The sequence below is a fragment of the Micrasema longulum genome, unplaced genomic scaffold (genome assembly GCF_059751315.1).
Source record: "Micrasema longulum isolate JH-2025_06_02 unplaced genomic scaffold, ASM5975131v1 h1tg001149l, whole genome shotgun sequence".
Classification (NCBI taxonomy): domain Eukaryota; kingdom Metazoa; phylum Arthropoda; class Insecta; order Trichoptera; family Brachycentridae; genus Micrasema; species Micrasema longulum.
In genome coordinates this window covers 568,378-583,674 of record NW_028278336.1, presented here as the reverse complement: position 1 = coordinate 583,674, position 15,297 = coordinate 568,378, and the positions used below count along the sequence as shown (strand labels likewise).

General features: G+C 34.5%; 1 protein-coding gene across 2 annotated transcripts in view; it reads right to left on the bottom strand.

Moving 5' to 3' along the window:
• LOC148276776 (UDP-glycosyltransferase UGT5-like) overlaps window positions 1-9,639 on the bottom strand; it is a 29,369-nt gene extending 19,730 nt beyond the window's left edge. The window contains exons 1-2 of one of the 2 annotated variants that reach the window (XM_088233773.1): window positions 9,333-9,631; window positions 2,433-2,658 (exon numbers count right to left, since the gene is read on the bottom strand). The gene's annotated coding sequence lies outside the window, so the exon portion shown is untranslated. Of the gene's footprint in view, window positions 1-2,432; window positions 2,659-9,332 lie in introns of both variants that reach the window. The other variant, XM_088233772.1, reaches the window with a different exon arrangement.
• Between the last annotated feature and the right edge of the window lie 5,658 nt (window positions 9,640-15,297).

Below are 15,297 nucleotides of genomic sequence, written 5' to 3'. Positions count from 1 at the left end.
TTCTATCGATTATGTGTAATTATGTAACTGAAGATATACCACGCGGAATTATATCGACGGATATCTACGATTTGTATATTTTTAAAGAATTTTATTGAATTACCTAATAAAATACGTAAAAATAAAATAGAAATGCTTATAAGTATGTTTGGTTACAGAAGTTAATTTGTGAAAATAATAAGTATCGTCATGTGGCCCATTTCATCCGATCGTAAAAATCCACATGGCACGATAAAGAACACAGGTTGTATTTATTTAAAATGTATATTTTTTAAAATTATTTATTTAATTGCAAGAAAACACTCTAACCAGTACTCCATGAGGCCGACTAATCTACACTAGATTTTCTTTTGCAGGATTTTTACCTGAGAGTAGCTGCTGAAAATTTTTAATACAAAAGAATATAATAAATGTCAATCCACCCTAATTTTACCGTGTCTTACGGATTTGGGCGAAACCTGTGAAATGGCCCTATTAGAGAAAAGAGTTTCTACTATTTTAAATACGCGACTTATTTACGAATTTAAAAAACCTGGCCACCCGTATGTCAATGATTTCATCGACGAGGTATATAATCTTTTTTTTATTGAGATCATACTACAAACTGTTATTAGTGGAAACATCAAGTGCAAGGTAGGAGTGGGCTCAGCGAATCATCAGCAGAAATATCAATTAATTTTATAGATCTTGCTGCTGACAGCGTGCTTAAATTTATTTCGCACTTAATTGACGCTTTCTGGGTGAAAGAAAATAAAAATACCCAGGGCCCCGATTACAATGGGAAGTTAACATGTATCTTCAATTTTATCTACAAAGTAAAATTAAGTTTTCTGCATGAAAAGTAGAATATGCATACATTTTTCTTCTGAACATATTCAATAATAAGCTACCGTCGAATATACTTTAAATGTTCATGCAAATATACACATTTTCGTTCACAAAAATCGGTTGTTCTATATATAGCCCCTATAGGGGCCCAGAGGGCAATTACAAATGCTACCTTCATCGGTACATACCTAGTAATTTCTCTCTCGTATTTTAAAGAGGCATTTAAGAAAAATGATTCAGAACGATTAAAAAAATACGTAAATTGTAATTACAGCAAAAATTGCTCGATGGAATAATTTTTTCGTCACTTTTAATGAGTACGTATGTGTCCCGTGGGGTAATAGACCCGTAGGTACAAACCATCGAATAGAGCGTCGGTAGTGTATCTTCGTATTTGGTCGGGAGAATTCATCTTCAACTATGACGTCGTAATGAGGTATGTCATTTTTGTGCGTAGATATGTGTACCATGAGGTACGTGTCCCTTTGGTACTTGAAAGATAAAACTTGAAGATAAAGGGTCGGTAGTGTATCTTCGTAATCGCTCGGGAAAATTAACCTAAACTATGACGGCATGGTGAAAGCATGATGTCGTTAACTTCCGATTTAAATCGTAGCCCAGAGCAGGAAAGAAAATGTTTTAAATTTTAAGTGGCATTTGCCACGTCTTACCATGTAAACTAACAAAAACAGTGCGAGGGGGGGACTGGCCACGGTTTCGCCCACGCCGCTTTAAACTTTTAGAAACAGCTTCATGAAACAGTTTATTATTCCTGACTTGTTTTCATTTACAGATTTTTTTTTTGTTCAACTGTTTTAGCAGTTTCGAAAGAATAACTGTTTTAATTTTTGAACACCTTTAATGTGAATTAACGTTCTTTTCGCTGGTAAACATAAAAAATAAAAATGTAGTCGACCCCAATGAGGAAGTTCAGCCTTACGGAAAATTGGATACAAAAAACGTTTTCTTTCACGCGGTAAAAATTAGAGCATTAAATTATACGGCGAAGTTTCTTGAAAATGTACCTAAAAATATATTTTAATATAAATTAACCACTTTGAACGACGTCACTAGTTCATATGAATCAATCAATGATAAGAAAGTTGTGGAAGATTTCCGGTTTACAACCGGTCAATGGACCAATCGGCAGAACTGACCGAGGAGAAACAAAGGAGAACTTGAAACGTCACATGCGAAGTAATTTCAGAAATGCAAAATTAAAAAAAGGAGGGTTGATAATACTATTACTATTGCTATAAATTTTTTTTTGGCTTAGTTCATTAGTACACAAATAATAAAATTGAAAAAAACCACTGAATTTTCTCAATAATTAGATTATCAGCGTCTCAAAAATAGAACCACGATTCGACAAATTATTAAAAAGTAAACAGGCACAGCCTTCTCACTAAAATTATTGTATTAATACTGTGGTGTAGGACATCCAACCATCACAACCAAGGGGTCGCGAACCGCAGGTTGAAATTGTATAGTATTTGTTTACTGTCCTGCGTTTTCAATGCGCTAGTGCAATATATTGCTGGCACCTGAAGCGTAATTCTGATCACCCTTCCTCATATGTAATAAAAATGATCCGGATACTCAACTGGAGTGCCAATATAAAACTCTGTGCTCTCCTGGGTACGGATAGAGAAATGATGTAAGTGAAATATACGATGGCTTCGTTAGTTCCAATATTGCCCTTCTGCACATATAAGTACAGCCGTTATAATATTATGGAACACCGTTTATGTTTTTTCTGAAGAAGAGCGGAAGCGGCCATCTTGTAAAAAGCTGCTATATTGCCTTAATGGTAGTGCTGTTTCCGGGTAACTGAAAAAAAGAAACACCAGTACACATTGTAGGAAGTAGTTACCGCCTTGATGAAAACATATTTGTTTATCTCGTCATATTTATTACATTGGAGATCGTCGATAAATCGAATGTGATGGTTTTTGAAAGAAATGAAAGTATGATCAAATGTGAAATCATTGCCAATGGGGTTATACTGGAACAGGTAGAAGAATTTGTGTGTCTGGGAAGTATGTTTACTAGGGATGGAATGACTGAGAAAGGTATTGAAAGGAGGGTAAATGGGGATAGAATGAACGGTGCACTTAAATCAACAATTTTTGACGAAACAAATAAATGTTTGTCGCGGATGGCAAAATAAGCAGTTCGCAATATAGTATTATAGATCCTTATGTATGGAAGCTAAGAAAGTAATTTTAAAAACAAGTATCAAAGTAGGCTGAATTACGTCGAAATGCGACCTCTCAGGCGGATGTGTGGTAAAAATATGCACGATAGGTGCACAAATTTTGAGATCCGTACATTGTGTAGTGCCGAGGTAAGCATTATCGACCAAATCATGAAAGGAGTTATGTGTTGGTTTGGACACGTAGAGCGAATGGACAGCGAAGGAACGGCTAAAAAGATTTACGATGCGAATGTAAATGGATGCAGAAATCGAGGAAGACCGAGAAAGACATGGCATGACCAAATTCGAAAAATACTCAAAGACGGATACGTCAAAAGTCGGAATAATCAGCAGGCGTGCATGAGAAGATGTATGAATGTAGAGGTAGCGAGATATGTATGCAAAAACAGAGTGATATGGCGTTCTTCCCTCTCTGCCTACCCTTACGGGGAAAACGGCGTGATGGTTTGTTTGTTTTATTACATTGATTTTGACACTCCACGAAATACATCCTAAATTTATTCACAGGCAAAATACTGACTTATGCATGTTATTAAAAATAATTAGTTATCTAATGTGTTTTGAATGTCGCCAAACAATCGAAACTTTCAACTTTCAACTAAAAAATGAACATTTTATTGAGCGGTCTCTCAATCATTGTAATAAACTTTGTACAGTCCATTCAAAACTTTAATAGCCTCTTGCTTTGTGTGTGCATAACAATAAGTTTTCATATACTACAAATCATTCTAGTGTCTAGTGTGCCAACCAACACAGATGAAATTTGTATATTTACTTGATTTTACATGGGCATTATTAACATTATTATTAACATTCGAACACACTGTACCTACACATAATATTTTTTTATTTATTCATCTATTTGAAAAATACATTATAATTGGGCCTCATACAGCTAATGAATGCCCACTAGCTACATAAAGACAGACTAAAATGGTTACTAAAATGGTTACACTAAAGATATAGAGAACATTATCAAAGAATGTGGATTGTGGTCGCACTGCTATGCAGATGATACGCAGATTTATTTTTATTGCAAACCAGGCGAGAGAAGTGTGCTTGTCAATTTAATTGATGGATGCATCAAGAAAATAGGAAACTGGATGGCTGAAAACAGACTAACATTAAACCCATCAAAAACTGAACAACTGTGGGTGGCTTCAGCCAGACGACAGAATTTGATCCAGGATACGGCTCTACCCAATGTAGGGAGTGCCGTTTTACCCACCGTTAAACTACTGGGAGTTTTACTCAATTCTGACCTATCTCTTGACGCTCAAATTAGTAGAACGATAAGTTCATGCTTCTACCAGCTGAGACAAATTAAATGCATACGCAAAAATTTGCCGGTTGATGCCGCCCGTCAATTAATAAATGCGTTTGTAGTGTCTAGAGTCGATTATTGTAATGGTATCTATGCAGGTCTACCAATGAACAAAATGACTCGCCTACAATCTGTATTGAATGCCGCAGCGAGACTTATTTTCGGAATCTCTAAGTTCAGTCATATCACTCCACTACTTCGGGAACTACACTGGCTACGTTTTCCACAGAGGGTCGAATACAAACTCTGTTGGCTTATGTATAAGTCACTGCACAACTCGGCTCCGGAATATCTAAGGGAACTATGCATTCCAGATGAACTAGCTGACAGGCGTCTCACGCTTAGATCAGCTACGTCTACGGCGAGAGGAAAAGTTATTATACCTCTACGCAAACAGCGCACTAAATTTGGTGAGCGCGCATTTGCGGTCGCAGGCCCTATGGCATGGAATGCTCTCCCAGCAGAGGTGCGAGGCTGTGAAAGTGAAGTGATGTTTCGGAAAAAACTTAAAACCCACTTGTTCTCTAAATCATTTGAATAAATCCGTAGCACGTGACAACAAAATAAATTATTTTAATTAAATTACAAATTTAAAGCTTCAATTAAATTAACTTAACAATAGAATCACCATGTAAAGCGCCCTTGAGGTATTTTATTACGAAAATGGCGCTATATAAGTTATCCACAATAAATAAATAAATAAATTACAAAGTCGTTAGAACAATAGGCTTCTTTCCCCTCTCCGGCAACTACACGTGGACCGGACCATCTTCTAGGAATTTAGCAAACAACATGTGTTTGCACTTGTGCGACACTGCGACAGTGACTAGTGACTACCCAAAATCTATGAAAGCTACCCTTTGGATACTTTTATCTGTTGTTATTCATAGTGTTAAAATGCTTTATTTGTTTAGTTTTTAATTGTTTACTTTTTAGCACGAACACTTAACAAATTTATTATTATGCCCAATGTTTGTTTTTGTAAATTTATTGATAATTCTAAGGTGCCAGAATTTCACTCGTCCATGCACTTTGTAGCTGCAAGACGATTAGTAATCTAGCTTCAAGAGGTAAATATTATCAACTATCAAATATCCAAATTTAGTAAATGAGGTCTAGAATTCCAACCGTCCATGCGCTCAGTAGCTGCAAGACTTGTTGTAATCTAACTTCTATTTTTAAAAATTTGTTTTTTATTTATTTTTTTAAATATTACTAAATCCCTAAACTTTATTGTCAAATAAAAAATGTAAATAGGGGCTAGATTTCTAGATTTCTCATTGTCTATGCGCTCTGTAGCTGCAAGACGTGGTGGGATATTTATTTATTGTACAGCGCCCTTGAGGTGATTTTCACAAAAACGGCGCTATAAAAATTATTCAAATATAATAAAGCCTTATTATTTATCACACATTAATTATGTGATTAAAGATCACATTATATAATTAATATTTTTGGGTGTCATTCAGTAGGTAAGACTTACCTGTATTTATCGTTTTTACGTTTACAAAAATGATGTCCTTATTATGTTAAAATCTTCAATATAATATTCTGATGGTATTCGCAAATAAAATAATTTTCGTAATTCTGGCCTTGAAAAAATTAAGTGATCTAATCTAGCACATCCGGGGGACCTTATTCTGTAACAAATTCGTTTCGTAGATTCGTTCGTATCGTATGAGCGAGAACAATAGCGAAATACGATGTTGATTGTGTTAGAGTGAGATGAATATATGGGAAACGAACGAACTTCCGAAACGAAATTGTGACAGAATACGGGCTCGGCATTGTGAAATTTGCTTAGAAAAAACGTTGTTTGAGTTTTTAAAAACTTTATATTGTACCTATGTAAAGTGTTTTTATATACTTGAAGAACTATTTTAATATTGTTAATTGAATCGGTATTCACTTCCTAACACTAACATTATAAATTATTATGAAAATAAAACTTTGCTATTAGTATTACGTAAAGTTTTATTTTCAAAAAAACTATTATAATACTTATATAACAACTGGTAACATCTTAATTCCAAAATTAAGAACAACTACAGCACAACAGCATTATGCTTACAGAGGAATATGTTTCTTTAATAAACTGAACAAAGGATATAAAAGGTGCAGTCAGGAATACAACATATTTAAGAAAGAAGCGAAAAGATTCACAATTATTTTTTGTGTAGCACTGATTGAAAATACCGTTTATTTATTTTTTTAAATTTATATGTTTTACTAAAAATACTATAATTAAAAATAAAATTACCAAATTACAAAAGTTTAAGTAGGTGTAACATTCACCATTCTGCTTATCTTTACATATCCACATTTTCTTAACACTTACATCTGGTGACTTTTGGGAAGTAAAATAATGAAAATGCAGAATGTTATAGTGTAAAATTTGGGCACTTAAACCAGCCATAATGACAGGTCATAAGCTCTGTAAATGCCTAGACTTTCATACTCCATTCTCAAAAATCGTTTCCCTCTCTGTTGCAACAAATTTGGATCTTGTGCAACAACTGTAAGCGTTCATCGCAGTGCTTCTAGTGTCAATGTATTCAAAACAAGTTTTCATTTATAATTTTCGGGTTTAAAAATGAGCACATACAAAACGGCCCGCAGTAGGCACGTCATTTTGACGTCACGCGTTATGACTGCCGACTGTGCTTCTAATAAACATTGCGTACAAGTTTGGCGCTAAAACGTCATACGAGCCGTTTGTCCTACAGGGTGCGAAACGTCTCGTTTTTGGGTAATTCAAAATATATGCATTTCAAGCATTTCTAGAAAATTTAATTTATCCGACGTTGCACGAAAAACATATTAATACCGTTAACGTCGTAATTTTTTGCTTATTCAAAAAAAAAATATTAAAAAAAACATAAAAATACTATATTATTAAAATGATTCATTGTCTATTAAAGAAACGATTCACAGCTCACGTTAATTGCACACTGTTGCAGTGTCGATTAGTTATTCAGGTGTTAAGTTATTTTTAAGTGTTTGTTACATGTTTTGTCACATATTTTTTCCTCGTTTGTCATTTATATGCATATTTAAAAAAAGCATTGAGAAAAAAATTCCACGTGCTAAATACCAATATCATTTGCACACTTATTTGATAGGCGCCAGGCGAAACTGACGTCACAGGTTCGATTCTCGCCAGTAGCGAGAAAAAATCCAAGAAAATACTTTTCCTCAACTGTCTGGGTGTTGTGATGCTACTACTACTACTACGCCATTTCTCCGTAGGGGTAGGCAGAGAGAATGGACCGCCACACACGTCTATCCTGGCATACAATCCTAGCCTCTTCCACATTCATACATCTTGTCATACATGCCCTTCGGTTCTGTCTGCTTTTGACAAAACCAGACTTCAGATTTTGGTTTATCTGATCATGCTACGTCTTCCTTGGTCGTCCTCGTCTCACATTGCCGTTCATTTTCGCCATATATACTTGTTTTACCATTCTTTCGTCGCCCATTCGTTCTACGTGTTGTGATTTTTTTTTCATAATATTCTTCCATATCCTTTTTTTTTTACATTTTGTCATAATTACAATTTTATGTTCACTTTGCCCAGCTAAAAAGAGTACATACCCCGTTCCAAGCTAGGCAATTACATGTTAATACATAAAATGGTTTATAAGTTAATAGAGAGAGCACAGACTAATAAAATATAAAATTTACTCTAAAATTTAATCTACTAAGTATACACATTTTGATACATATTCATACACATATAAACATACATACATACATACATATATATATATATACATATACATATATACATATACACACACATATACATGCATACATACACACACATGTACATACCCTACTAGAATATTTTATAGTCCCTGAACTCGCACCCGGAACGTAAGACCGATCATCTTACCTTCATGTAACAAAAATGATCAAGATACACTGCGATTGGTATACCAATACAGAGCCCTATGCACCATTAAGTGGGGAAAGAGAATGATGATGTGTTTGAATTTGGATTTTTTTTTCTTTATAAATGTTTTTTTCCACATCATGATATATTTTTATTGCTTTATATAAAATTTAATTTTTCGACTTCGCTTTATTTCTAAATGGAAGTCTGATTTTAACCTTTTCTCTGGTATTCTGATCATATTAATGCTATTCGTTTTGGAAAGAAAAAAAAGTGTTTTTTTGTTTTATTAATGCAAGGTACCTCGATAATCTGTCAAAAGAATATCAGCCGTGCGCTTCAGGGCCGCGATTACAAACGCTATCTTCATCGGTACGTATCGAGACGGTATTAAGTAAAATGCTCAAAGCAATAATTCACTAGAGAAGTCCTTTGGCCCTTTTGCATAGAACAAAAGCGTTCTAAATTTTGGTTTGTTTTTTAGTTTAACAACAAACGTGTAACGGACGGTTTCGGTTTGCGCTTACAATTCTCGACACGAGTACCAACGGCCCGTTGTGTTGCTGCAATCTGTAACTAACTTCGTAGTTAATTGAAAAAATGATTTATTTTCTCCGTAAGGGCGACTCTAGCCAGTGGCGTGTCATTACTAAAAATCAATATTTATGTACGAAGATATGTGTATTTGTATGAAAATTTAAAGCATCTTCGTCGGTAACCTGAAATTAACTTGTTTTTAAAAAATGTATACATATTCTATTTTTCCTAAAGAAAACTTCTTTTTCAGCTTGAAACCACCTTTACACAAATATTTTATGTCGACCTTGCCAAACCAACCCGAGACCTTAAGCATGGTAGGCGAACTCGCGAACCACTACACTACGAGGCGGACTGATCCCCACTCGATTTCCTTTTTCAGAATTTCTACCTATGAGTAGCCATCGAAACGAAAACACTTGTCAAGGTTTCTGGTTCTATTTCACATACACAAATAAATAATCACACCACCGCGCCCGTAGACAATAATATTAGGTATTTGATTTAATTAAGAGTGTTTTACTTACCAAATCTTAGATTCATTTTCACATTTTTAGGTTTATGTCTAAGAAGCGGTTGACGCCACTCAGAAGGCGCAGTCGGTAAGCAACACATGTGCTTGTAAAATACGAAAATGAAAACAAGCGTTTTCATCTTTTGCTTGTTTGCTGCATTTAGCTACTAGAAGCTAAATGCCTTATTACACTAATAATGACATAAAAATACACGATTGTAAGCCGGTGCGATCAAATGCGAAAGCGAAAAGATTTAACTGGATTTGACAGAAGAGAAAAAAACAAATGAAGTCGAAAGCGAAGAACTTTTTAAAATTTTAGAATGTTCCAAATTTTTAGCTGTTGAATTTTCTCATTCGTAGCTGTGTTATACAATGTGTTCGGTACCTAGTACCTACTTCTCAGAGAAGGCAAGTGAGATTATTTGACAAAATACAAAGATGATAGAGAATATTTTACAATGCGGATGAACTATATAGGTATACTCGTATAATATAATGCGGTAAAATGTTTTTTTTTATGGGATGATACCACTGTCGTATAGATATAAAATATATTCAATTGTAACTGTAATGTTTTCATACGGTTCATCTTTATTTGGGACTCGGGGCATATCACTAAATATTAGATACTGTGGCTATCAAATTATCATTAAATATTTTAATTTTTATATTTAAAAAATCGTGTTGACGTAATCGATAAAGCTGTAGCGGCCTTCAGTCTCAAATATTAGGTAAGCTTAGAGATTTATTTAAGTTTATCGAAATACCAAAGATTTTTTCATAGGTTGGTTCCTACACAATATTTTTGTAATCGTAGCATGTTCAATCGTATTACCAAAACTCAAAATGTTACATGTACATATTTATGTACATGTTACATACATAAATATGTTAACGGGAAAATGTCACGATTTTTTTTACAATGTTAAATTAATGAGGGACTATGAAATACTGTCTAGTAAGAAAAATATTTTTTTGTCCTTAGTATCACAAGAAATATTTTTGAATTCCCTCGAAAACGGTCCATTGCATTGGTCACGCCCCTAATACGTAACGATTCGGTTAAATTTTAAACTTTGTTTATGACCGTTTAAATTTGAATCTAACATGGTCTTGAATCTTGACGTCACAATGGTCAAGTCCAAACATGTCGCGTTTTCGTAGACATATTTTTTTTAACAGTTTGATTTTAAAAGTTATGTATGAAAACATTTTTTCACAATATCCATATTGATTTCGAAAATACAATGAATTTTTCTAAATCCATTTTTATTTGTATTCGTAGTATGTGATATTTCCCTATTAAAATAAAGGCATTATTAGGAAACGCGAATGTCTCGGTATTAACAGGTCTTATGGGCTGTCGCTGTCTGGTTTATGTGATCACTTTACACTCTGTACAGGTAAGACAGAATAGAGAGCGTCACTACTATTTTTTTCTGATCGTAGTAACCTTTAATTGGTCTCAGAATAGAGTGCCCTATGCGCTATTAGCTAGTTACATTACGACAAAGTAGGACTATAATACTGTTTGTATCAGCGAAGTTCTCACAAACCATTCATTTAGTTGAGTTGTGACTATAATATAATACAAAATAAGTTAAGGTTGTAGTCTCATAAAACGCACGAAAAGTAAGAAATTCATACGATTTTGTAAAATACATATCGTAATGGATATTGAAAATACGGTGAGGTACAAAATGTAAATTGTTTTAGTGGGAAAAGAAATTTGAAAATATTGTTATTATTATGGAATTTATGCGAGGTGATTTTCATGAAAATCACCTCAATGGTGATGTATATGAAATATTCCAACCGGCTACAGAGCGCGTGGATATTCTGTATTCCAGGGACCCGATCTTCAATTTTATTTACAAAGTAAAATTAAGTTTTCTGTATGAATAGCAGAATATGCATACTCGTGCATTTTTTCTTCTAAACATGTTCAATTATAGGTTACCGACGAAGATACTTTAAATGTTCATGCAAATATACACATTTTCGTACACAACTCTCGGTTTTTCTTTATAGACAGTCGAAGATAACTCTGTTAACTTCCCATGGTAATTTGGGCCCTGAAGCAAAGCAAAAGTTAAGATCCTGGGGAGGGGAGAGGGTAGAATCAGATTTCTTAAGCTCTGGCGCTTACCGCTAGGGCTGTCACATTTCAAAAGGGGCAGGCCCGGAGATTTCGGAAAATTCGTTATTTTTTATTTGCTTCAATTTATTAGTCTCATCATATAACCGGTCTTCTTTTACATTTTTTGAACCTCAGAGTTCTCAAAATCATAATATTAACGCCATGACAGTTCAAGACAAGTGCGCAAATGCGAAATATAAATGCAAATTAAGGGAGCAAGTTGGGTATACCGAGTGTTAGCCTAATGGATGGCTCTCGCTCTCACCGCCCTGTCTGACCCGGATATATACCATTTAAGCCCATAGACTGCGGGTCAAACTCTGACAGGTGGCATCCCTAGCTACCCCTTACCTTTGACCTTTTTCTTGCTTGTGCCTGCGACCCAGAGGTTGAAAAACACTGCCCTAGACAATAATATATCGTGGGTCGGCGTGCATTACCTAGTTTTTCGTAGTGAGAAATTTATAACTCTTGAATGTTCCCTAATCATACAATATGCGTAGAACCAATAGGAGGCGAGCTTTCTGAAGAAGAACAACACCGCGGATCGGAGTAAATAATGTGTTTGATTTGATTTTATTGTAAAAAGTTGATTTAGTTGATAGGTGGCATTGACATATTAACGCATATTGACCTGCCCAGGGCTGGTATTCCGAACGCGTTTACAGCGCGCTATAATGCGTATTTAGTACGTAAAAACGCGCTATACCGCGCTATAATTTCGTTTGGAATACCAGCCCGGGGCTGGTACTCTGAACGGAATTGTGCGCGAAGTGATTGCTCAGTTAGCGTGTATTTAGTACGTAAATACGCGTTAAAAATGCGTTTTAAACACGCGCTTTTGCGTTCAGAATACCAGCCGCAATTATGATGGGAAGCTAAGGACGTCATGCCTTCACTATGACGGTATGGTTGAAGATAAATTCTCTCGAGCGATTTCGAAGATACACTACCGACCCTCCACCTTCAAGCTTTGAGTAGGTACATCGTACATCGATATGTAACAAGGAGAAGCATAAGTCACATTACACATATCTATACACTAAAGAGACATGGCTTCATTATGACGTAGCTAAAGAAAAACTCTCCTGAAAGATTAAGAAGATACACTACCGATCCTCCCACCATCAAGTTTTGATGTAAGTACATCGGTTTGTACCGATGTATACCCCTCGAAACGCATATCTACGCATTAAAAGTGACCATTTTCTCACTTTTCCCACTTTTCCCACCTTTAATTACTCAAAATAAATGGGTTGAAGTTTTAAAAAGTCTAATTTGGATCCACAACAAAAACTAATGTTAATTGTTTACATTAAAATACAAACTTTTTTGTAAGTTATCCCAAAAATTAGTATCTATCTTCCAATTTTAGGTAGTAATTGCATGCTCGTTGAATGCACCCCTGGTTTAAATTAACAATCGCAGTAAATATGATTACGTTTTCGTGTCACTACTTTTTAAAATATTTTACACTAAAAGGCACGTATATGTATTTATATTAATATGTCAACGATTGGCGGTAACGCGTACCGACCATCAATATAACTTAAGCTTTGGTTCATGTTTTTGCATGATAAAAATGATATTCATATTTTTATAATCTCTCCAAATGACCTTGTATGAGCAAAGTCTGTTTTTATTAACACGTTTTTTAATTAAAACCAACTCATTTTACAATAAAATCCAAAGACCAACATAACCTCTTTCCTCCACGTTTATTTTCAATTTTCACCGCGGAAGTTCTTAACATATTTACCAAAGCTGTTTGTCATTCTTAGAAGTATATTGGCAGATTTTGCCAAAATAAATGACAGGACGGTTGAAACTATTTTATTTTTGAGCATTAATAATCATGAACGACAAGTGAAGGACATTTGAATTCTTGCTGAAACGCAAAATAATCAATAAACTAAACTGCGTAACTTGTGTCAAAATAAATTTGTACAACGCCAGAGACTATGTAGAACAAGTTTACAACGCAACGTGATAAACAAAACATGCTAGGTTACGCTTATTAATTTATCAGGAACATAAATAGTATTTGAACATGGACATGTAAAATATAATAATCATCGTCATCATCCCTATTTCCCTAGCCAGTGGCGCATAAGGCATTGCATCGGAAAAACCAAATGCAGGGTTGTTCGAATATTTTTTACTATTTTTATCAATACAAATATATATTAAAATTTATTGCAACATAGAGGGAAAACATTTTTGTGAAGGGAATCGGGAAGTCTAGTCATTTACAGGAAGAAAAAATTAAATATTCACACATTTTTACACTTTAAAGTTTTGATTTTCGATAAGGTAGTCCTTAATCGTTTGCTTGGTAAAATAAATTTTGTTGTTCTGGTTCTATCAGTTTCATGGCTGAAATCGCCCTTGTGCGATGTTGGTGACCGAGCAGGGTTTTTTCCTCTTCAAAGAACTTCATTATCAGATTATAGTGGTATAGTTGTTTCACTGTGTTGCTTAAATAGGATTGTGTCTCCTATCCTTATTACATGAAGGTAAGGTGTTCAAAAGTCTTACGCTTAAGTGCCAGTACAGGAACAATGAAATATTGCAGTTGAAAAAACCTTTAAAGTCAATCATTCAAGTCCATCCTGCAAGGAATGGAACCCCGGACCTCAAGAATGAATGGCAAAGGTGTCAAACACTACGCAACGAGGCGGACTTATCTCCATTTGATTACCTTATTCGGGACTTTTACAGTAGTCTAGTCGAAAACACTCGTCCAGGGTTCTTGTTCTCTTCTACACAGAACTGTATTCTTCTCCTCCTGGATACAAATAAAAACACGTAGTTAACAACTAATTTGTATGGTATGTGGTTTTCTTTTTAAAAACAAGTTTTAAAGTAATTAACGCTATTGTTTTTCTGACGAAAAGTTTATTTTATCACATTCGTATTTTAACAACTTTTATATACAGCTACACTTTTAGACTGATCATTTAAATTTGGATGTTTATCTTGCTATGAATCCTTAATTAATTGATTCTTTTTGGTTTTTTTTTCATTCAAATAAATAAACACAATATTCTAAATTACAACCAAACAAAATAAAATTTTGGAATGGGATAACTCCAGAGGTCGGAAAACCACGACTCGCGAGCCTTTAGCGACTCTTTAACCAGTTGAGCGCGGCTCACAGAGTGCAAGTTTCACCTTTTGTTCAATTTATTTTGTCTATGGGTCCTAAATAAGAACTTTCAGGATAATTGTCACTGAAAGTTAGGTACAACACGTGGCGAGGATATTGCAAATACTGTAATTAAATGCATGGAGAAATATCATATCGTAGGGTAATTAGTACAACTAGATAACTTTAAAATCAGCATTTGAGAGTTACCCACTGAAAATACATTTTTTTATCATCCTCCATGAATGCTACAAGTAAAAAAGTCGTGATTGATTACGATCATATTCTGATGATTTTAATGCATGACTAGTCTATTTTTAGCTTTCTCAGAGGAGGATAAAAAAACGAGTTTTTAGTGAGTAGGTAACTCACAAATGCTGATTTAAAAATTACCTGCTTGTTTTAGTAATCACCCCGCGATATTATTATTTAATTTCAACAGATGCAGATGGCGCAAAATGTTAGACTGGAGTGAGAGGATATTTTTATATTTTGAAGGCAAAAATTAATCACGATATACTTGTTTACCATTGCATCATGCGTCAAGAAACGGTTTGGGTGCATACATTTAGAATATTTTAGCTAATGCTCTTTGTCATTGCCAATTTGAAGAATGTATAGTTTAAATGGAATGCAAATACGCAGTTTCTCTGGTGCTTATGCACGTAGGTACCTTATTATTAAGGT